The sequence below is a fragment of the Heliangelus exortis genome, chromosome 4 (genome assembly GCF_036169615.1).
Source record: "Heliangelus exortis chromosome 4, bHelExo1.hap1, whole genome shotgun sequence".
In the NCBI taxonomy this organism is placed as follows: Eukaryota; Metazoa; Chordata; class Aves; order Apodiformes; family Trochilidae; genus Heliangelus; species Heliangelus exortis.
Genome location: NC_092425.1, coordinates 35598522 through 35621840, shown reverse-complemented (window position 1 = coordinate 35621840; position 23319 = coordinate 35598522). Strand labels below are relative to the sequence as shown.

Below are 23319 nucleotides of genomic sequence, written 5' to 3'. Positions count from 1 at the left end.
TGTTTGTGTGGGACTGGCTCAGGTCAGATGTTTTAATGGTGACAGCAGCTCCCTGGAAGGTCAGTAGCAATTTGCTGGCACTGCTGGACTGCTATTTCTCACCTGTTGCTGACTTTCCACCTAGCAAAGCATCTTTCTCAACATTGTTTCTGCTTGCTGCCAGAGAGAGGGGAAAGCTCTCAGAATGAAAATCTTCATTCCCCAGAGACCCTCCCGCAAATCACTGCCCAAACACTGGCAAGGATTTCTGCTTCCTGGCTCCACCTCAGATGTACACTTGTCTCACCCATCATCTCCTCTCCTGATATGTTTTTCTTACCTAACAGTTTATCTTCATGCAGCATCTTCTGTTTCCTTGCACCTTCAAGTTATTGCCTTTGTAATAATGACAAACACCAGGAGAGGAAGACTTGCTTGATGGTACCTGGTCAGATATTATTGCAGGTCTGACTGAGCAGAACCTACTGACAGATTTTTATGGTCTCTTAGGCAGAAATTCAGGCTCAGTCATAAACAACTGGCCCTGCACTGCAGTCAACTTTGACTACATATTCACAGCACGTTGGTAAGAGATCTGGGTGTGGGTTTCAGCAGGCCCTCTTTTCCCTTGGAGTACTTGAAGAGGGAAGGTTTAGTATGTTCCCAAATGTCTTCTGTCTGCAGGGTCAGTCTGTGGCCCTCCATGGCAGACACAGACTGTTATACCTTCTAGACCTGAAATACACCATTCGGGCTCCATCATGCAAGGTGTCCCTACACTTACAAGCCATACTTTGTTCTTCAATAAGAACAAAGTCCTCTTCTTACTGTCCATGGCTGTACTACTTCTCATCTCCCTTCCTCTAAGCTTCACCAGCAATTTGTGCTAGGTAAAGAGAAGTTTTAAAATACAAATTCTGGGAGTGAAGGCTTCATTTTACTGATAAATTCATGTGGCTTTAAAATTTAGTTTTGAAAACCTGTGGGTCTCAGTTCTCCCACCACAGGAGGCAAGTAATTAATTACTGTTGTTTCAGTGCCATAGAATAGTTTTCAGTGTTACGACCAAAGGGAAAATATCTTGAATAGGATGCACTAATTTACAGTAATTGGCTCCTAATCTTCTGCCATAGGATTTGGGAAACTTTCTTTAAAGTCTCTGGTAGTTGTTTGTATGCTATGTCAGGCAACCTGGTCCCTTAGCTTTCCTGCCCTTTATGTTAGTCTGACTGAAAGTCTATGAGCCAAAACTATAACCCCAGTTCCAGAAGCCCCCATAATTTTAATCTGGCTAAGAATTTAGCAGCTCAAGCCTATCTCTACAACAGACAATTATTGGATAATTTCTTTTGCATTGTCTTTGCAATTCACTGGCGCAGTTAGTTTCTCCAAAAGCAGATACATCCTTTCTCAGACACATCCTTTCTCATTAGAAATTCTTTTTTGGCTTTTTAAATGTGAACACACACACATGCACATACACACACTCAAATACATACAAAACGTTTTGCTGATGTTTGGTACCCAAAACAACATGAGGCATTTAACAGGAATTTAGCTTTAGACATTAGATGATTTATCACCCCATGGAGGAAGCCTCAGCTGATGACTTCTCTTTTTTACATAATTACAGCCAAAATTTAAAGACTAGTAGAAAAAAATTAATCCATATTCTTCCATAGGAGAGAACTGGTGGGAAGCAAGGAGGAGATGGAAGAGAAAAGGACTGATGGCAGCTAATTGGAATATCCACTTTGTGGTGTCATAGCACACAAATTTCTGGTTTCTGCTTTTGCAGTTCCTGCTTCTTTCCTGCCTGTGGTAGAAGTTATCAGCAATTGCTGACTGATATTTACATTACCTTTTCTTACCCTTTTGGATCACTTTTTGCCCAATACAGGTGCACCCCTATTCATTCTTTCTAGCAATTTCAGCCATCCCCAAGAGTGGTACAAACAGAAGTGGTACAAAGAGATTATAATCTGTACAGACTAAACAGAAACAAGGGCAGGATTGTTGCTTTAAATGGAAGTGCCAAGTTGTGCTTCTGTGGTCACCTAGGAGCATGATCAAATATAAAGCCCTGGAGTTTCACTTTTCCTGTGCACTGTCCTCCTGCTCTCTTTCCTCTCACCCAAAAAAACCCAAAAACAAACCAACTTGTGTTTTCACAAAATATCCCAGAGAAAGAAACCTTAAATCTTAAATATCATTCTGCTCTGCTTTGTATTGATTAAGCATTGCATTATGCAGTTTGATGTTCACCCTGAGCTTTGAGGGGACTAACAATGGCACCTAAATTTTGAAGCTTTTGATTGTAATCTTGGGGGTGGGGAGGGGTGGTTTCTGCTACCAAATCAGCAGTATTACTTAGGAATTCCTGGCCTCTTGTCTTAGCTGCAGAGCTGCATGCCTCTCAGTTGCACAGTATTTTGGAAATGTGTGCTTCATTGAAGTTGCATTGATTTTCAACTAAAGTGAAAATGCCCTCATTTAATGCTTTCTTAAGAGAATTACAAAGGAGGCTGGAGAGGGTTTGGACAAAGTCATTATTAATTGTACATCACAAAACTGGGATTTATATATTTTTAATGCAGAAATTCTTTACAGCTCCTAAATCAAAACACTGTTCTAAAACGATGTCTAATTTTATAAATGGTAAGACCCTATTTTGTTCAAGACTTTTAAATTCCTTTGCTTTGTTCAACAAACCCCTGTTCTTGCTGTGAGGGGATTGCTGATTGCTTTGTCAGCAAGACCAATGATATTCAATCTTTGATTTCTGATTCATTTGCTTCTTCCTTCCCTTTGATGAATAGAATAAACGTCAGGCTTTTTCCTCTCCTTTCAAAAAAATTTCTCTCGCCTCTCTCTTCCTTAGTAGTGAGACTGTTTTATGTGAAACATTCTGCCTGTCTTTTGGACTCCCTCTTCCTCTTTGCTGAGCTTAGAGCTGTTTAAGTACTTCACAGTCTTGAATTAGAGAAAACAAAGTTTTTTCTCTTTCTGTTGTTGGCTCTGATGTTAGGGTGTCAGCTTTGCATCTGACCACAAAGCTCTCTGGCTTCCCCTTGCCTGTTTCCTCAGGTTTTTTGTGTTGTCATTGATTTCTGAGGTGGCCCACTAACCCCATTCTGGTAGGCAATGGGTAAGAAGGTTGAGGTGTGAAATTTGTTGTATGTAAAGGGTGCCATGACACTATAGAGGTACCCCTGAAGCAGTGCCTAGCAGTTACCATAAATTAGACCCAGCTGACCATGGTGTTGGCATATGAGCTTCAGCTTGCTCTACATAATAAGGCCACAGCTTATTGAAAAGCACAGAGGAGTAACTTAAGTGTAAACAACACACCAAACATTCTGAAAGCAGTGACAGCACCCTCAAGTGGGGCAAGCAGTAAGCAAAAGCAAGTGGGATCAGGTGTGGCAGGAATTTTAACAAAGCCAACCTAGAAGAGGGTGTTCTCTACCTGATCCAATAACAGACAGCAGGTAGAGCACCTGAGGATCCCCAGCTCAGCCCTGGTAGCAACCATCAGATTCCCCCCAGCTACCACACTGCCCGTGGATTTCCTCCCAGACCTCATCAGGGTATTGAAGATGATCAAAGAGCTGGAGAACCTTTCCTATGTAGAAAGACTGCAAGAGTTAGGGCTGGGGAAGTAAAGGATCAGGAGTGACCTCACCACAGTATTCAAGTACTTCAAGGCTGGCTACAAAGAGGATAGAAGCTGTCCTTTCACAAGGAGCCACATGAACAAGACAAAGACAATGGGTATAAATAGCACCAGGAGAGGTTTCATCTCAATGTAAGAAAGAAATTTTTTACAGTAAGAACAATCATTCACAGAAATAACCTCCCCAGGGAGGCGGTAGATTCCCCATCACTGAGCATTTTCAAGATGTAGTTTGACAGGGTGTGAGATAAACTCATCTAGGCTTTTTTTCCCACAAAACTGTGGACAAAATGATCTTTCAAGGTCCATTTCAAATTGGGCTATTCTATAATTCTGTGATTGTTGCAGGGAGCAGAGAGCTCACCAGAGAGCTCATTCTTTGCCTGCATCTGTCAAAAAGGCGTCATAATATCTGAATCCAATGCTATCTTCAAAGTATAATTTGGTGTTAAACGGTGACCCAGGCTCCTGAAGTTAACATTTCAGGATCCAGCCACAACATGGCACTCAGTACCACACAAAGACATGGCAAAAGACAGTTGCTCTCTGCCTGAGTAAGACTGAAACCAAAGCAGATACCAAATGGGAGATGTGCACGCCTGGAACCCCTGTTGAAAGGCAGAGAGGAAAGTCTGTGTAAAGCAAGCACACTCACCAAAGGTCGGGCAGCATGCCTGAGAAAACAAGAGTTAAAGATTGAAGATGAAATCTCAATAATCCTGCCTTTTTACAGTTGCCAGAGCTTGTTGTATTTGGCTAAAATACATTAAAAGCAGAGTTCACCTGATCTGTACAAGACTTCTACTATATTTCAGTTAACATGAAGTATCAAATGCTAATGGCTTAGCTAATAAAAAGATCTTTGACTTTGGAAGTTTTGACCACCATACTTAATTGCTTTGAAGAAGAATGTGTTCTTTCTCTGAAATGCTGACTACAGTTATCTGCTGTCCACTTTATAATCTCAGCAGGAAGAAAACATGTTTCCTTCCTCTGGGAACACCTTGCCAGATTTCGAGTTCCACCCTCTCCGGACAACAGAGAAATGCAAAAGAATGCAAAAGCCTCCTTTTTTGTCACATATTTCAGTGGATAGCACAAACAGCAAGCTTTAGGCACAATTCTTACACCAAGACTCATTAGCTGTCCTCCTGAAAAACTCTTTATTTCAGTGAGCCTGTAGAAATGTGAAGGATATGTACTTGGAGGTCTGCAGGTGAGGCTGAGATCGCAGACGTGTCATAACTGTGGTATGAGCTTTATAAAAATCTCTGCAATGTGAGAGAAAAAAAAAATCAAAGTATCGATTACAAGGTTTGATCAGTTGCTCTTTTCAAAAGAAATTTCAATCTGATTTGTCATGTTATTGATTTTTTTTTCTTGCTCTTTGAATAATTATTTTCAGTTATTCTTAGCTGATTGCCTCACTTTGAACTAGAATCAGATATCAGATTTGGGGGGTTTTATTTAAATGTGAGAACACATTCAATTTAATAAGGATTATGAAGCCAGATCTAAAAGAGAATGCTGATATATGTCCTTAAGTAGAAAAAAGAAAACAGAAGCACTTTCTGCTTCCTAATATGGCAAATAAGGCCACTCAACAGTGTGAGAACCATAGAACATGTTTTATTATGTTCAAAGGTACAAGATAACTTATCAGGTCTTTAATTCATCACATGCTTTACAGTGCTATTTACCCAGATATAATTTCCAAATATAGCCAGAACATTTGTAAATATGTAATGACATACCTTTATTGACAGAGGTATTCTCAGGAGAATATTGAGTAGTGTATTCAAAGTTTGCAGCTATGTCAGTAGTGGGTGGTAAATAGGGACAGGTGACATAATGAAATGAGATAACTTTATCTCCTTACTACCTACATGCACTGTTTTCAATTTTTTATTCTTTCTTCAAAAAGACTGCATGCATAAGCTTAAATGTCTCCTAATTATTGCTTCACTAAGAATACTTGATCCAAAATCTGCTGAGATCATCCAAAGAGTATTGAAGTTTTGAATCAAGCTCTCCAAATGCAGGTGATCACAAATTGACCAAAACCACACTCTAGCCAGTGAAATTGCAATATGAATACAGGTATTCTCTATTTCCATCCTCCTGTAAGACATTAACACATTTTCTGCCTTGGGCAAAAGTAATAAAATTTCAACCATATCTTTTTGACACACTAAGGTACACTCAAAACTTGTTGACTCACCTTAACATACAAATCCCAAAGGCTGCCCCATAATACAAACACAGAGAAACATGGAATGAAATATTCAGCTTTTTCTCAGACATCCTGTTTCAGGTACACCACAGATTACTGCAGAGAGTGTTCTAATTGATTTCTCCCATGTCACAACCACTTTCTCTTGAAAACAAATCATCAGATAGAACACAGGCATAGGCCTCCTCTCAAGAAAATTGCTATGTGTTACATTTCCTGGAATATCTGAGACCAGAAAATCAAGTAGTTAGTTTCAAGGCTACTGAAGTGGTGTGAAAGGAGTATCCCATGGAGGAGTATAAACTCATAAAAGTATTTATGCATTCCTATGCAGTAGTTCAAGAAAAAAGAAAAAAAAAAAAAAAGTTAAGAAATGAAAGCTCAGTTGCTCAGCAAAGAGCTTTAAATGGAAGAGAAATATCGAATATCCTCTTGCAAATGCTTCCAAATATTTATATTTTGTCTGTTTAAGTTTTTAGACATTTTTTACGTTAATATGAAATTTGAAAGCTACGAGGCAGGGATGTTATGGAATCACAGAAGAACAGAAGTTGGAAGGTACCTCTGGAGGCCATATAGACCCAACAATTGCTCCTATCCAGCTGGATCTAGTTTCTCATACCTGTGCCTGGTTGAACCTTCAACATCAAGGATGGACAATCCTCAGGTCCTCTGGGCATATCATTCTAATAGTTACTGGCCATCATGAAAAAGGTAAGTCTTTATATTTAATTACAATTTACCTTGTTGAAGCTTGTGTATTTTCTCTTCTGCCATAGTGCTTCTACAGAAATCTTCTCTATACCTCTCATTAAAGGTCTCCCCTTCACCTTCTCTTCTTAAGTCTAAAGAGACCAAGGTCCCAGTGTTTGAACCCCAAAACTCAGCTACCCAAATAATTTTACTTTAGAACTCTTCTTTTCAGGGTTATGAGGACAAAATATGACAAAGTATTATTTCATGATGGCATAACTGGGATTTCTTAAATGATGTTACAGAACCTGATAAACATGATTGTGTTAGGAGACTCGGGGAAAAAATCTTAAGATTATGTTCTTCTGATTAATTACAGAACTTGGAAAAATAGCAGTTTAAAAAAGATTTAAGATCTTTGCTTGCACAAGCATTACTCAGAGCCAGTTTTCGTTTTTAAGGGTGCAATTTTTCTGTCAGTCTATAATGTGGTACTGTGACTGGGTAATATATCTTCAGGCTTTACAGACTCCTGGCATGACATAGTCTTTGAGACAGTAGATCTTAATAGATCCTTCTGCATTAATCCTGACTAATGAACAGATGAATAGTTAATTAAAAATGTTCCACACAGGCTTTGACACACTAGACCATTGCAGCTTCACTGTGGTGCTTGCTTTCTAATAGATGAGCAAACTTAACTTGAATTTTTTCCATTAGATCAGAATGTTCCATTACAGTTTACCAGATCACTGATCTATGAACTAAACAGTATTTAAATATTTCTTGATTTGATTTACTACGGTATATGATCTCCTGTGCCTCTGCTGAATCCATGTAGTAAAAGAGCCATTATGTCATTTCTTCAGTCACTGATCTAGCAGATCATTAAAAAGTTTTTCATTCTGTAGGTGTTAGGCTTTAAGGGCTTGGGTTTTTGTGTTGTTCTGGCTGCTGGTGCTCTGCACAAGGGGAAGCCCTTTGACACAGATGGTTCTTCAAGCGCAATATCTACAGCATGAAAGCATTGGCAGCAGCCCATATCAAGTTAAAATGAGGCCTTTTCTGTCGAAATAGAATCCTGTTTTTATCTCTTGAATTATACATTCACCAGCTTTTGATGACACTGCACATTTAAAAATTGCTGGAAGTTGTAAAAGGATGTAAATTGAGTTTAGATTCATACCAGATAAGAATGTAGCCCACCACTCCTTACTGAACCCTCACTACGGCTCACTGGTGGGTAAATCTTCTGCTAATGACCCATCAAAAACAAGGAAAGAACTCTAAATGGTAACATGACTGGTCTCAAACATCTACAGGGTGGACAGGACTGACTGTATTTTTCTTTAGAAAAGTACACTATGTGTTTGAGAATAAATTTTGCCTTCATCAGTAATAATCTCACCTTGCTTCACTTAGCCAAAAGCACATTGCCATTTCTGTAGTTATGCAATTTTAGGCTACTTCTTTAAAGGCAATATATCTTACAAAAGGAATTCCATTAACTTTAGAAATTACTGTGCTTGAATGCTGCACACATAAGTTTGAACGAGGACTGTTATGTTGCACTATCAGTATTTTAAAAATACATCAAGCCAGTATCCATGGAACAGAGGCCAAGCCAGTCACGTTGAATCAGATCATTTGCTATGAAAACGTAAGGTACCATTTGCCATTTTGTCAAAATTAGTGGTCAGTTAAAATGTTCATGTGTTTTAACAAACAGTCAGCAAAAGATTTCACCTTCAAATTTTTGTATGGCTAGAAACAAATACCAGGTGCTCACGGAAACTGCAATAAATCATAGGGAAGATAACTGAGGGAAAACATGCCCATGCTAGAAAACTCTTTACATAAAACATTGCTTAGATCAAGTATGTGCCTTAAGTTCCAAAATTTACTTCCCTTTTGGTTTAAAAATGTGTTACATCTAATACAATGGTATTTTGTGGAATAACTTTCTACAGTCTTGGTGCTCTTCAGTGGAATCAAATGCACTAGTTAGATTAGGTGAGAGTTTCTCGAGAGATATTTGCTTGATTTTAAAAAATAACATTGTAGAGAGAATTACCAAACCAGTAGAAATTAGGAAGAAATGAGTCATGGTAATTAACTTTCTTCAGGACTCTCATGTGTCAGAACCTAAATGTTACTCCTTGATAGATTTAGCTAAGGTATAATATTCTACCTACAGTTAATAGTAACAAATGCTCTATTAGTAAAGGAGAACATTTAGAAATATGATAAAGTTAATGCTCGAGAGATCTGAATGACTACTAGGATTGATTGTTGTACTACTTTGATGTCCAAGTTTAAGGCTACATACAGAGCTGTATTCTGCTTTATTTTGCAACTCATTAAAGAAGAAAAAGAGTGCCCTAGCAGCAAGAGGTATTGTCTTCCTTCCAATAATAAAAAAATGCTACACTGGAAAACTACAGGGACATTGTCCAAAGAGCAATAAAGAGAGATCAGGAGAACTTCTGAAACATTAATGATGCCCTTCTGCCAAAGCTTGTAAAAATGTGCTAAAACTTAGAGTATTCATGAGCATGGCAGCTTGAGATTTACCTCATCTCATCAACTCCCTGGGCTAAGTTTTCACTTACCCAATATTTTTCCCAGACGGGATCTCGGTAGGATTATGAGAGATAAGGGGGAAAGACACACATTCCTTAGCCAAGAGATAATTAAACAGAGTCATCAAGGCCAGACCTCTGACTGGGCTGTGAAATCTACTGCCAGATGTTGCAGATACATCTGTCTGAGTACTAACAGGATCCTTCTCATCACAATACCTAAGCATTTCACAAATATTAATGGGTTTTCTCTTCAGGAAATGAATATTTTTTCATACTTATATAGTACCAGACAGAGCTGGACAAATAACAGAAACAAAGCAGGTAATTTTTTGAGGTTTGTTTCTAACTTTGTCTTCTGTCTACATAAGGGAAAAAGCAACAACAACCAAAAAAATTCACAAAAAAACCCCCATAACAACAAAAACCAAACAAAAAACCACCAAAAAACCACAAACTCTTCAAAGCTTGAAAACCTTGAAAACCTATGAGTTGCTTTCACATAGAAGGCTCTTCTCTTAATATTGAAGAAGAGAGTAGTAACAACTGGTGAACTATTTATTGATAGTTATCTGCAGTATATTTTTAGGTCCAGAAGTCTTAGATAGTGTAGCAGGAGTAACGGTGGCCTAGAGCTTGAAAAAGTGAAAGACAGATATAAGGGATCTTATATAGATTTTTACCTATATATATTCACAAGTATAAAGCTAAAAACTATTAACAACTGTTTATTAAAAAATAAATGTGTATGTAAATGTATATTTCTATATATATTTCTATATAATTTGAAATGTGGGTGTATGTATTTCTGATTATACACATAGGTACTTATTTTCCACCTATTTCATAATAATTGGGAGTTTTCTTACAGTTTTTAATAGTCTGAGTTGTCCATCCTGACCTTCCTGCACTACAATGAACATGAGAGAAACTTCTGCTTCTTGCATTACTTCAGCTTTTATACATTGCTGTTGGTTGTAATCTTCATTGTGCACAGGGACAGAGGTAATGGGAAAGGAAAGATGTAGAAGTAGCATAAAATCTTATAGTTTGTGTCAGAAAATGACACTTGTCTCTGAAGATCCAAGCATGTTTTCCTACTCAGACCTCATAGAGTAGTGGAGAAAAGCTTCTCTGTTTATATGAGAGCAAAACTGGGACTTCCATTAGGTTTGGCACTAAATAATCAAATCAACACCTGTAAAAGGTCACTAAATATCAATGTCCAGATAATACAGCAAGATGCAAAAACATTCATTTAACTGTCTGTAATATTTCTTTTCAGTTTGTTAATGCATCATAATTAGAGATTTTCATTGCAATTGCACCAAGGAAATGTGTTCGTTTGCGAAGTTTGTTTTTGCTGACAGTGAAAGATGCCCAGGAAACTCTACCTGTTACTGTGAATAAAAAGATAAGTCTTTTCTGTCAGTTTCTGGTGTCTAAAAAGAGGGTAAATTTTCATGCAAGAAACCTGGGATTACAGAGCAAAATGGACTTGGGCAGACTCCCCTTCAGACATGCCAGCCCTTCTCCAACAACCATGGATGGAACACAAATGGCCAGGTGGACCATTTGTCTTTCAGTGCTAAAGAGGAGATAGTAGTGGATGTTCCCTAACCCAGGGAAATCTGAATTATAAATCTTTTGCTGGGGAGTTAAGGTGCCCCTCTGCCCACCTTGGGGGACAAGCAGAGACAGTTCCAGGGTCTCCCATGCAATCATCTCTGCCAGGTCTCAACCTCCATGCCTTGTGCAGGGAAGGTCAGTTTACAGTATCTGACAACCTAGGCTAAAGTATATTAATCCATTATGTGGTTTCCTAAGTATCACTTGCCAAATTCTGTGATGGCATCACATATATCACATACAGGCACCTGCCACTGATTGTGCTGGAGTTTCTGCTTCTAGCTGAAGGTTGAAGCTCACATGTGAATTAATGATGTAACTTTCAGTGCACAGATATGTTTGTTTTAACAAAATTGCTAAAGCTGCATGCAGGGTTAGGATAAATTTCTGTAGAAGATTCTAGATAATTTTAAGTTTATTATTAATCGTTTTTTTGGTTGTGTGCTGCATGTAACTGGAGACATAATTACTATATTGCTGAAAAACTATGAACATAACCATTTTATTCCTGTCGGTAAAATAATCCATTTTCTTTATTAATTTTGTCCCAGGAGTTTGGTTATGCCTTGTTGGAATTGACAAAGATTATTGAAAATAAGGGTTTTCTTTTTATATCTGAGCACAAGTTTTACCTTACATTATACTGTTAGCTTTTAAGTGTAGTTTTTTAATCCACTTTAGAAGATGAATTAGGTTCTGGCCAGGAAATATGTTTAGAGCTGCTAAGAGGTTCCCCAACAAGTGGAAAAAAAACCGAACTGTTTTGAGTCCATTTAGCTGTCAGTAAATTTTGATGCTGTCTCCAAAATAATATTGATATACTTGTGATATTGATATATTTGAAAAGTGTATGTTCTTTGGACCTTGTGGCTCTTTTAAATATGCTTCTCAAGATTAGGTAAGTGTTTTCTATGATGATGTATAACACAATTGATGCTAGAAAGTACTTTACCAGTCCTTTGGGGACCTGCAAGGACTTTTAGCATCAGTGTTCTCTTACTATGCATGGCTACTGTGCCTTTTAATCTTTTCAAAACCAGAAAAAGGAAAACAACCCTTGCAGAGCTGCACAGCCTGGGAATTACATTACAGATATATTCATCGTACTCTTGGAGGTAGAGTTAGAATTTTGTTTGGTACTTGCAGAGTTAGTAGCCAATTATTTATTTAAAACTTGTCATTTGTGTCAAAGAGATTTAAGGCCTTGGCTAGTAGCACATTCCCCAGAAAAGCAAACACATAAAACAAAAATAATATGGTTCAAAGTATATTCAGTGGATTGAATAGAAACTGAATGTCTTGGTTTACTCCTCATCTCTGATCCCCTGAGCTCTCCAATTCCAAGAAGAGAAGGTTGCCCACATATCAGAATGGTAACAGTCCTCAGCTATTCCAGTTATTTGACAGACAAAAGAATTCATAAATTCCTAATTATCATTAATATTTTAGAAACCTAAGTTTTCAGTTTTAGGTCTCTTCACCATTGCTACCAATGGCTTTGATCTGTTACAAGAAAAATAATCTCTATCGGTTTGCTTCAGAAATGCACTGGAAGATTTGGATTGCTGGCAAACAACTCTTTACCCAGATAAAGTACTCTAAACTATGAACTAAACAGTACAGATTAGTTTTTTAAAATGCAGTACTTTGTTAATTTCTTAAGATCAGTCCTTGGTTAATGACAAGCATTAAGTCTCATCCCTTCTAGCTGATGAAGAATAGAAATTAGGGGGATCCTCTACCTCCTACTTTACGCAAGCACCCCTCACTACTGTAATTTATGCCTCCTGGTTATTATTTGTCACTTATTTTAAGAGATATCTCTTAATTCTCTCAGCTATAGTAGGGTTGCAAAAACAGTTGAATGAATTAATCAGAATTTTGCAGATGTTGCTTACTTTCATTTCAATAATTCCATCTGAAAAAAACTAGAGTTTATACACACTATAAATCAAAATATAAAAATCACAATTCACTTTCTGAGGTGTCCTGAAGAATTAGGCAACCAAAACACAAAGCTCTACTCTGATCTCACAGTTCCTGCAATTCCCTCCCCAAAAGTGGGCTACAAAGTGCCCACAGTCACCTCCTACCTGTTCATTAGGTCACTGTTGGATGGCTTTGGACCATAGGCTGTTCTTGAGGAGCCTTAGCAGCAGTGTGATGGTCGTCTCTTCTGAGAAGCTGAGGCATTTAGGAGAGTGTGGGGTTTAGAAGAGAGATCAGATAACAGCAGTTATGCAGAAGCTCTAAATCCAGAGGAGACTAAAAGATGTATTTCCAGAAACTGTATAGATATGCAATTGACTGCTGCTGAAATGGAAGAAGACACTTTCAAGCCATGTTTCCATAACAGCTGTCAGCATCCTGCAGAGTTAGCTTTTTGTTGTCTAAAGAAGATTTTGTCCCATGGATTTATTACAGGCTGAATACTGGATAAATGAGTACTAAGTGTCTACTGGCCTGGTTCATACAGGTACAGAGTAGACAGCAAGCATGACCTTAAGCAGCATTTAAACATTATTTGTACGGTTTTAATTGATGAAATTGCAGCCCAGTACATGGCTTATGACCATGACAGCAATCCTGAGGAAAGAGTCCGTCAACAAATCAAGACAGAACCTGCCTGCTGTCTCATAAAGATAGGACAACCTGTTCCTTTATTCATTTTGTGCCTCTGAAGACTTTATTAGAAAAAAATTATTTCCCCCTTTTTGTAGAAATGCACAGCAGAAGTCATACAAAACCCAAACTAGCTATTTCATTTTGTAAGCCAAGAGAAACACACAAACAAGCAAAACCTCTTAGCAGGCTGGTAGCACAAAGCCTTCAACTTGTCAGGACAAGATGAATAACAGGAACCACCAATGCCATCTTCAGAAAGCAGGCTAAAAAGGTTGTCTTTTAAACATGCCTTTATACCCCTCAGTTTGTCTACTTAATATCTTCATTTTACTAAACCATACCTGAGCCCCATCTTGCTGGTTCACTTCACTTATGTATTAACATCATTAAAATGACTGATTAATCTTTTGATAGCCTACCCTTGAAAATGTCTGTAAAAAATGTCCAGTACCAAAGCAACTGCAACTTGGACTTCTTATGCTCCAGTATAGCAGATAACACTTTTATAGTCTATTCCCTAGTTAACAGAAAATAAAATTGCTCTTTCTGGTTAAAAATCTACATGTACCCACAATTCATTCACTTCTGCCATGTAGCAAAACTTCTAATTAACCAGACCTCTCAGGGGCCTGGTTAACTTCTACTTGCACAGCTATATTGCTGAAAAACCTTAATATGGTCAACAACTCCCTAAAAATAAGAGGCTTTGCACTTCCTAGAATGAGAGAAGAAATGGTTTTGCATGGATCAGTAAAGATAGCAATAATTGCCATAAGGATTACCGTAATTTATGCAGAAAAAGTTTCTCAATTGCTCATAGTGGACTGTCAGATATGAGACAGCATGCAAATGGAGCAGATCATAAAAATCATTTCTAGCTTAGGTTCTTAAGAACAAAACGCTTGAAACCTTCCTTTATTGCTAAGAAATGTAGGAACAGACAAAAAAATGTGATTGCCAGAAAAGCAGCAAAAGTGCATATTGTATTATTCATACTCTTTTACAGAGCTGCAACAAGCTAAATAATACAGTTTTCCAAGATTTATGCACAGCTATGTCTTGGTAGGACAAAAGGTTCATAAATTGCCAGGAATATGTTGGTTGTCTTTCAGCTTAGGAAACAATTAAAAGGTATCTCTCTTCCTCTGGCCACTGCTGCCTTAAGACATGGAAATACAGAAAAGTTTCTTGTAATTTTTGGTTACTGAGCCATCAACAGGAAAAGAAGCCATTGTCTGTTTGGTTAGTTTCAAGACAGCAATAAAAGTACATTAGAAATATTTAGAAATGTAGAAATTATACTGAAATGGTGTAGTTTGAGCTTTGACAGTTATGGTAGATGTTACTATACAATTTTTGCAAAGCAGATTAAATACTTGTGGACAGGTAATGGTCCTAACTATTAATTGTCCTAACAGTTTATAGCTCCTTCCTTGTGCACCTTAGTAGAGAATGGTATATATGATATTGGATACAGCAGTTCAAACACTCCCAGTCATTTACTGCCTCTCTCCCAATGGCATCCATCTTTCCAAGACAGTTCACTGAGGCAATATTGAACACCTGGAAGTACTAAAGCATATAATCCCAAATTGGCTACCTCCCACTTGGTGTTGGATAGGATCTTAATGATGCTTGCATTCATCTATATGTTTTAGATGTGAGACCTAAGTTCAGTGGTATAAAATAATATAATGTCTAATCTAAAGTAATTGCCTAACGCAGTCACTTTAGGAGGAAGAGAACTGCTTTCAGACAACAGTTCCTCATGCTAAGAGAGGATATAACATGGGTTTGAACTGGAAAGAAAAACATGAAGGAGTAAAGGTTGTATTAGCATGATGTTCTAACACTTCCTGGTACTGATCCGTGATACTCCTACAGCATCTCTAAACCTTTTCCTTAGCCATGTTGTGGTCTTCACAGAATCTCACTTCACTCAGAGCACGAGCCTATTTTCTTTGCCCTTGCAGCACAGGCTGCAATCACAAGTCTATATATTTCATACCTTGCTTAGGGACCTGTGCTATTGATGTGTCAAAAGAGAAAGGTAGACTCCTCCTGTGAGTGGACCAAGCTGCAGTGGACTGACTGCAGGGACTCCAGACATCTCTCATCAGCACCTCACTGAAATATCTAAGTGTGGTGAGAAAAGGCAGGTGTCTTCAGGTCCTAGGGTTTTATAACTGTCTGCTAATGAGGGTGAATGACAAGATACTGACTGAAAAAAATAGAAAGAGGAGAGCTCCACACTGTACATCTGCCAGTGATCTGTCTACACTTTTTTTTTTTTTTAACCTTCATTACTGAGTGACAGTAGACATCCCTCTTTCTTTTTCTCTTAGGAAAATACCTTGCTGCTTCACCTGTTCCTCATCTTGTTTTACTTCACTTATCTTTAGGAATTATGTCTTGGAGAGATTTTCTGTGCTATTCAGATCCTGACTGCTGAAGATCAGTGGCTCTAACATTTGCCTGTCAATGGCAGATGTTTTTGTAATCCCATGTTCCACACTCAGAGTGCTGGACGCTACAGCCTTGACATTTGGCCTAAGATTGAGGATTTGCTATTAGTATTTCCCCAGGAAACTGACACTTGATGGACAGGCTACATAATCCATGCTTGGATACGTTTCTTAGTGAATTGATCTCCATTTCAAATTGACATGGGCAGAGACACAAATGTAGTAGATCACCATCTATTCCCCACCCACAGTCTATTTTAATAAAATGCAACATGCATCACAGCATAAGCTATGAAGCATATAAATCTGCAACATGCAGTTTGAAACTTGCTTACAAAATACTATGAATGCCTTTCACATTTCCCTAGTGTTGATTTACTTATGCAGGAAGCCTCAAAAAATATTTTGATGTGTTGCATGCCATAATTTTTAACATTACTCAAAATGTTTCAAAAGATTTTTAGTGGAAGTTAACCCACATCAATCATCACCTTGACATGAAAAATTACTGCCAACCTTTAAATAAAAGAAGGAAAGGGAGCAAGAACTCTCATGCCCCTGACTGATGCTGAATTGTTGAAAACATTCAAAGTGTTATGCACATACTCTGCCTACAGTGGAATGATATAAAACAAAGCCAATCATTTATTATCATGGCAAACGTAATTAAAGATCTTTTATCTTTTCAACTTACAGGATCCCAGAACGTGCATTTTATATAGGGAGAATTATATTTAGTAACTATTGTATTAGTAACTATAGTAACTCTTTTTACTTTAGATTAACATTGATTCCAATAAATTCCCTAGGAGCTTTTCAAAATCAGTAAAAAGTGCATCTGGGCTGTGACTTTGTACCGTGTGTTGCTCCTCCACCATTGTATTTCCCCAACTGAAGTTGTACCTGTTATTCAAACAAAAGATGATACTAGACTAAGCAGGTTGACCTGCTTTTCTAGTATTCTCCTTACAAAGGAACAACAAGGAATTACGTGCCAAGACCTGGCTGTCTCACAGGTTCTGAATACAGAAAATGTTCTATTTGTTAATCACAAACAGCATTGCCTCCAGCTCTGTGCCAAACACTCATTAATATGCCTGACAAAGATGGCACATATCCTGTAATTCCTCTGAGAAAAGTAAACTTCTTCAGAAGCCTGTGAGTTAAGTCATCATGTTAAATTCCCTATATCTTGGTTATATGGAAAGTTTTGGTCAATGCCATGTAGTTCAGCACAGAATTAAATACTATTCAAAAGAGAAAATGCTTCTTTTCTCTGTTTTTGTGGAAAACTTCAGCCTTAAAATACTTTAACTGCATATTCCTCTAGACTGGATGTTTTAGAAAACCTTGGTATTACAAATCCAGCTTATTTTGAAGCCCTGGTCCACAAAGCCTCTTTGTATACAGACTTCTGATGTTTTTTGCAACACATCTAAATCGTATCAAATAATTTATTCAGAGTTCTGACTTCCTCTTGGTCTGTTACAGCATTTCAACAAGTTGGGAAAACTGTGAAATTTTATGAAAATATTGCATCTGCCTGAGGACATGAAAATTGCTCTTCTCCACCTGACCTGTTAGTCTACTCTTGCAGTGGTCGGATTGACTTAGAAATGGCCTATCACAATTTTAAAACATCTGGTTGTATATATCATATACATCATATATATCATAGGGAAGCAGAGGATGGTAATTTCCTTCTTCTCAATGTGGTAGTTTTACATGCTTAACTTGAACTCTTACTGTCAGGTGAACTAGAAACATTTTAACTGACCTGGTAAAAGACCTAGAAATGGCCAGTATTCTTGAAATAGCTATCGTAGGACGGGAATCAATTCTACTACTAATTTCAGAAAAATAGTTTCCAGAAATCATGAACAATGATTGCAAATAAGAAAATAAATGTAACAAGATGCAGATGAAATTAGTCAAGGGGTTCATTTCTGGGATCTCTTCCTACTGCCTGAAACATAAATGTAAATTTAGTATGTGTCAGAATTAGGTAATGAGAAGCCCAAGACTGAGTTTGTAACTATGAAACTTCAATGCACCAAGTAAATTGAAAATGTTAAAGGAAAAAAACCTTATGAAGGAGAAGATGAGATCTGTGTGTACACACATTTCTCCTTGTTTTATGTCTCACCACGTTCAATTCATTAACAGCTCTTCAAGGACTGGTCTGCCTCACAGCTCTCTGATAGCAGAGACACTAACAGGTCTACATCCTTCTTAGACCTGATCTTTGCTTTAGAGAACTTTGAAGCATCTCATAAGTTTTAGTTTTCTCATTTGTCTGCTTTTGTGGAAGATGCTGAGAGCCTCCTCTGCCTGTTTTCAGTAATTATCTCATAATGTCAAGGAACATTTCAGGAGAATCTATTGGCCATGTTAGATTATGTCTGACCACTAGACTGATGCTCTGAAGACTTTAACTCATGGGATCCTGTGCCATAATTTTTCTTCCACTTCATTTACAATATTCCTATTTTTAGCATCAACATGAGACAGACCCAATTATACCTGAAGTTCAGCAGCATATAATAGGTGTCTGAATTTGACTCTTGAGTTATTCTAATAATAACTTTCACAGTTTAACACCATTTACACAATCCTATTTGGTTTTAAACACTCTGGGCTCAATGTTACATGCTTAAAATAATGTATTTAAATATATATATATAAATTGCTGAGAATTGCATTGTAGTCATCTACCTCTGATACTCTATGTTTAGCAAATACAAAGTAACACGAGAGATTATATTTTTTGCAGCTGTATTCTCCATTAATATTTTTTAAACACTGGGAACAATAATCCATAGTGAAAATGCAGCCTTCGTAGTTGTGAAAATCTGGAAAAAAAAAAAAATGCTGTAAATTTGAGATTTCTTTTTCTAGCTGAATTTTAAGTTAATTTCTCTCTGTGCTTTGCTGCATCTCCTTTGGCTCCTGTACCTCAAAAATGACTCCCAGCCTCCTTGAAGCTGTGCTCCTCTTGACTTAGTCCATAACTTTCAAACTGCAAATAGATAGGGACCTGGAACCTTGTTTTTATCTAATGTGTTTGCACGTGAACACATAGCAGCGAGTTTGAAATTTTACAGCAGTTCTTAACAAACCTTAAGTATCTCTCTGAAATCCAGTCTCCTAAGTAAATGTTTACCACTTGGTCTGGGGTTTCCCAAAGTATCTTCATATGTGCAGTGAAGTGGGTGTGGTGCAATTATAAGGTAATTCTTAAGTTTTGCAGGCTGCTTGGATTTACTTTATTGCGTATGCATAAAACAGCTGGGCAGGGCAAATACAGTTGGTGTCTCAGAAGCCTCTCTGCAAATCTGCAGACACCTGGTAACCCTGTAAGGCTGAATGCTGCTATTCAGACATAGTGGAGGGAGCCAGGTTACAGGATGTCAGCAAATCCCAGACATTCACTGCAGATGTGCTGATTGGTAAGAAGTTACAGGCATTCCCCAGCCAGATTCGAGTTATTACCCATGATTGGGCAGTGAATTCATTCGCCATGTGAATAGCATCAGGAGTAAAAACCATGCTGTCAAAATGGAGATAGCCTTTCTCATCCTTTGCAGACAGGTTTTCATCTGGAAGAGGACATGTCCATGTCATGAGGTAACTTTATTTCAATAGATAATAATGATAGATAGATAAATAAATAAATAAGAGCATGTTTGACCACCCCTAGTCAGGCAAGCTAATGGGGAGCTGGGACAGACTGGAGGAGGGGAATGGCTCCACAAAGTCAAGCTTAATGTAAGTCTTACAGGTAGCACATTTTACAAGACTGTTCATTCTAAAAATACTTTTAGCTTAGAGCATTTTGGACCCATTTGTACTGGTGTAACTTTGAAGGACTTAACTGAGCCATATCTAGAACTGTTTATAAAACATCCTTCAAGAGACTAAAATGTCAGCACTTCTTCCAAGTACAGGTGTGGAAGAGCAAGCCATAAATATTATCCTCACAGAACCTCATGGTAAATTTTAATTTGCATATGTGTATATATGTACTGTACATGTGTATCCCATTAGTGTCAGTAGGATATCACAACTGAGACCTGCTGTGCGTATCTGAGAGTAAATTTTTGTTGCTGGAGAAGGTTTCATAGTGTCTAAAAGATAAAGGATTGTTTGTGATCAGATTTGGTCATTGTTCCTAGAGTTGTATAATTAGTCTTAAATGTTCTATTTACAAACCTGCTGTGGATTTGCACGTGTATCTCCTGGTGATTAAAGCAGAACATGAAGAGCAGAACTAAGCTTTTGCTCAGTGTGGGAAGAAGTATTTGAAACTCTCTTCACAGGAATCACTGGGAGTATTTTATTTGCTTTGCTGGGTCAGGGTTTTTTCCCACATCTGTCTAAGTATTCAATAGATTCCTTTTCAGACACTCTATTCCCTATCCCTTTTCTTTTGGTTAGATAAGATAAAGTATTTTCAAGAAAAAAGTAAAAAAAGTAACTAACCCAAATAAATGCATAATTTTGATATCCTAATTCTCCCTGGCATAAAAGGAGAAAGAAAGGGTTTATGCTTCTACTGTAGTTTTGATCCTCAATCCAGTGGAAATACAGAATGAAATGTAAATTCATTGCTTTTTTGCATTGTGAATTTTACCACAATTTTAATATTGATTCAGGTATATGTTGGGAAGAGTATTTCATTACAAAATCCATAAGCAGTTGAGGAAGGGGCTGTAGTTGTGTCTTTGTATCTGTTAAAGTTTAAACCCCTCTTGAATCCATCCAGATGAAATCCAGGAGCAGGTAGAGTGACATAAACGATGTCTTTCTCTGTTCTCCAAGATTTTATGATATGCTTTTCTTTACACTTGTAACACCTTGGTTACATTTCAATTAAGTTCTCCCTCTCTGTGTCGCTGTCTTAAGTGTTTTTCACTTTTCTGATGTCAAAAGCTCTTCTGCTGAGAGGACTCAACAGGAAGTGGATGCCAGGAGTATGAGCTCTGATGAGATCCTTTAATCCACCCCTAATCCCACTCAATTAAAACTCCATTGATGACAGAAAAATCATTAAGTGCTGAAGAACAGGAAAATGAGAGAAAACAACCCTGCATGAGAAATTAAATGCACAGCTTTTAACAGGGATGTCCTGCTCCTTCCCCAGCACTTCTCTGTCTGTGCAATCCCCGCCAAACCAGTCTCTTAATTCTTACAACTGAACAGGTGAAAACGTATAATCCAGTTGGCATCTTAAGTAACACAGCTCAGGGAGAGTTATGCACAGAATACCTAACATCACACATCCCACCACTGCTGAGGAGTTGGAAGGATCTGAAGGCTTATGTGAAGGGTCCGTTTAGCCACTGTTCTTTTCTTCCATAAACTATAAACACATAATGTTAATAAAATGTGCATCCTTGTTCTACCTATGCAGTGTTGCTTTACATGTGTTTTTCTGTAATTATTTCCAGAGAGGGAGTTTGCAGAGGTAGAATTAAAACTACAGGTACAAGTAAAAAAAATCATTCTGTTTATAGATAAGTTTTAATTGTGTTCTTTTCTATTTTCTAATGCAAAATACATAGGGTATTGTTCACTCTCTTTATATTTAGCATTTTTATTCTTTATGTCTTCTCTAATGAACAGGGGTAACACTGAAGCAAAGAAAGCAATATTTGATGTTACACCTTCCCTTTGCATGTCCTTCCTCCCTGATATCTTCAAGTGGTTTTTAGGTTGCAGGGAAATAGGAGGCACAGCAGAGGATGTACAAAGAGCTAAGGAGCAGCAGGTCTGAATGATTTTTTCCTCCAGGAAACCTGGGAACCATATGCTGTAAATGTTGAGTACAGTTAATGTGGCTTGAAGCAGCATTAAATCCATTTACACTGCGTGATCCTCCTCTTCCCAGAGTGCACACATGGGTCATGGAGCCAAAAGCAGTACAGCAACCAGCTGGACTTCATAGAGAGTCCTGGTGTCCAGAGAAAAGCCTTTGGAAAAATTCTTTTTGCATTATCTATGCTGAAAATCTACAGCATAACAGTCTTGATTTATTGTGTATTCCCAGTCTTTATTTCCTTCCTTTCTTGGCCTGAAATAGCCATATTTGGCATCTCAGATAATCTCACAGACAGAAGGAGAGCATGAGGTAATTTATAGAAACTTAAGACTCAAACAATTGTAGACCTCTCAGACTCAGTACCTCTGTGTGATTTGATACTGGGAGGGAGTATGTAGACTTCGTCTTTCTTCATCACCAACTTAAAAAAAGAATGGTCTGGTACGTTTTCAGGCAATCTGTGTGCACCTATAAACTGAAATGCAGCTCATAAACATTAACCATGTTGAAACAATCCACTCGCTGTTTGCAATCACATTACAAACAACTTAGATGTAAGAAGCAATATCCAGGCATCTGTAATGCCACCACACAGGGAAACCCAACCTTTACACCTAAAACACCGACTAATTATTAGCATGTCTATTTTTTGTCTTGCACATAAGCTTTCAATCAATATGTGTAATGTCCACTTGACATTTGATGACTTCTTCATCAAACAGCACTGGTTTTTAAACTCTGACCACTCCTTTCAAGCCCCTTCTCCCTTTCTCTCTGGTACACTCTCTGCTGTCTGCTTCAAAATGCAGATTGCCAAAACTTCTTTACTACGTGCTTAAGTGCCTTGTTCAATGCCTTGTATTTCAATTCCTACGTAGTGCCTTTAGGCATTGCAGTAGAAAGAGTAACTCATGGGTCCTGACCCTTCAGATACTTTCTAGTACAAGTAACACCCACTAAGGCTGGCAAACACATCCAAGAGTAAGCTGATGATTTGTGCAACTGGCAAACAAGTTGAAGAGATTCTTTAGAGGTTTTGCTTGATAAACTAGAGAATGTTGCCATGTTTGTATTCCCTGACATTTATTTTGATATAACAAAAAGCTTTGGAAAGATAGGCAGTTCCCAAGGATTGAAGTACCTTGCAGCTTGCTTGTAGATCTCTCTCTCATGGCTTGGAGTCTTCCTGCTTGCTACTGGGCCACCAGAACTGTGTTTGCTTCCAGTTGTCAGCCTTAGCTGCAAAATTACAGGATCTGCAAATCTTCTACAACTCCTCCGAGTTCTATTTATAGAAATATACTATGAGCATACACTCTGTGGGTCCGGTGCCAGAGATAATTTTAGAGGGGACTTGGCTGGTTTCTCCTGTCTCCTTTTTTGCACTGTTTTGATCCAGGTAACATAAGGTCAGAGTCAAGACCTTGTGGAACAATTTCTCTATCATATTACACTGCAGACTGGTTGTTTTTAACACTTAATGCTGCCACAGAGCAGTCCACTAGTAAACACTCTCTGTTTATATTGTGCATTTTGAAATTTTAAAAGGACATCTCTGGTGGGTTTTTGCTGGATAAAACATAGTTTGATCAGCCTTATTAATAGTATTTTAGACT

At 37.8% G+C, this 23319-nt stretch overlaps 1 long non-coding RNA gene across 9 annotated transcripts in view; it reads right to left on the bottom strand.

The window, feature by feature from the left end:
• LOC139796134 (uncharacterized) overlaps positions 1 to 22966 on the bottom strand; it is a 53797-nt gene extending 30831 nt beyond the window's left edge. For all 9 annotated transcript variants that reach the window (XR_011725845.1, XR_011725839.1, XR_011725843.1 and 6 more), the window contains exons 1-2: positions 22845 to 22966; positions 12886 to 12976 (exon numbers count right to left, since the gene is read on the bottom strand). This is a non-coding gene — a long non-coding RNA (uncharacterized lncRNA). The remainder of the gene's footprint in view (positions 1 to 12885; positions 12977 to 22844) is intronic.
• Positions 22967 to 23319: the final 353 nt, after the last annotated feature.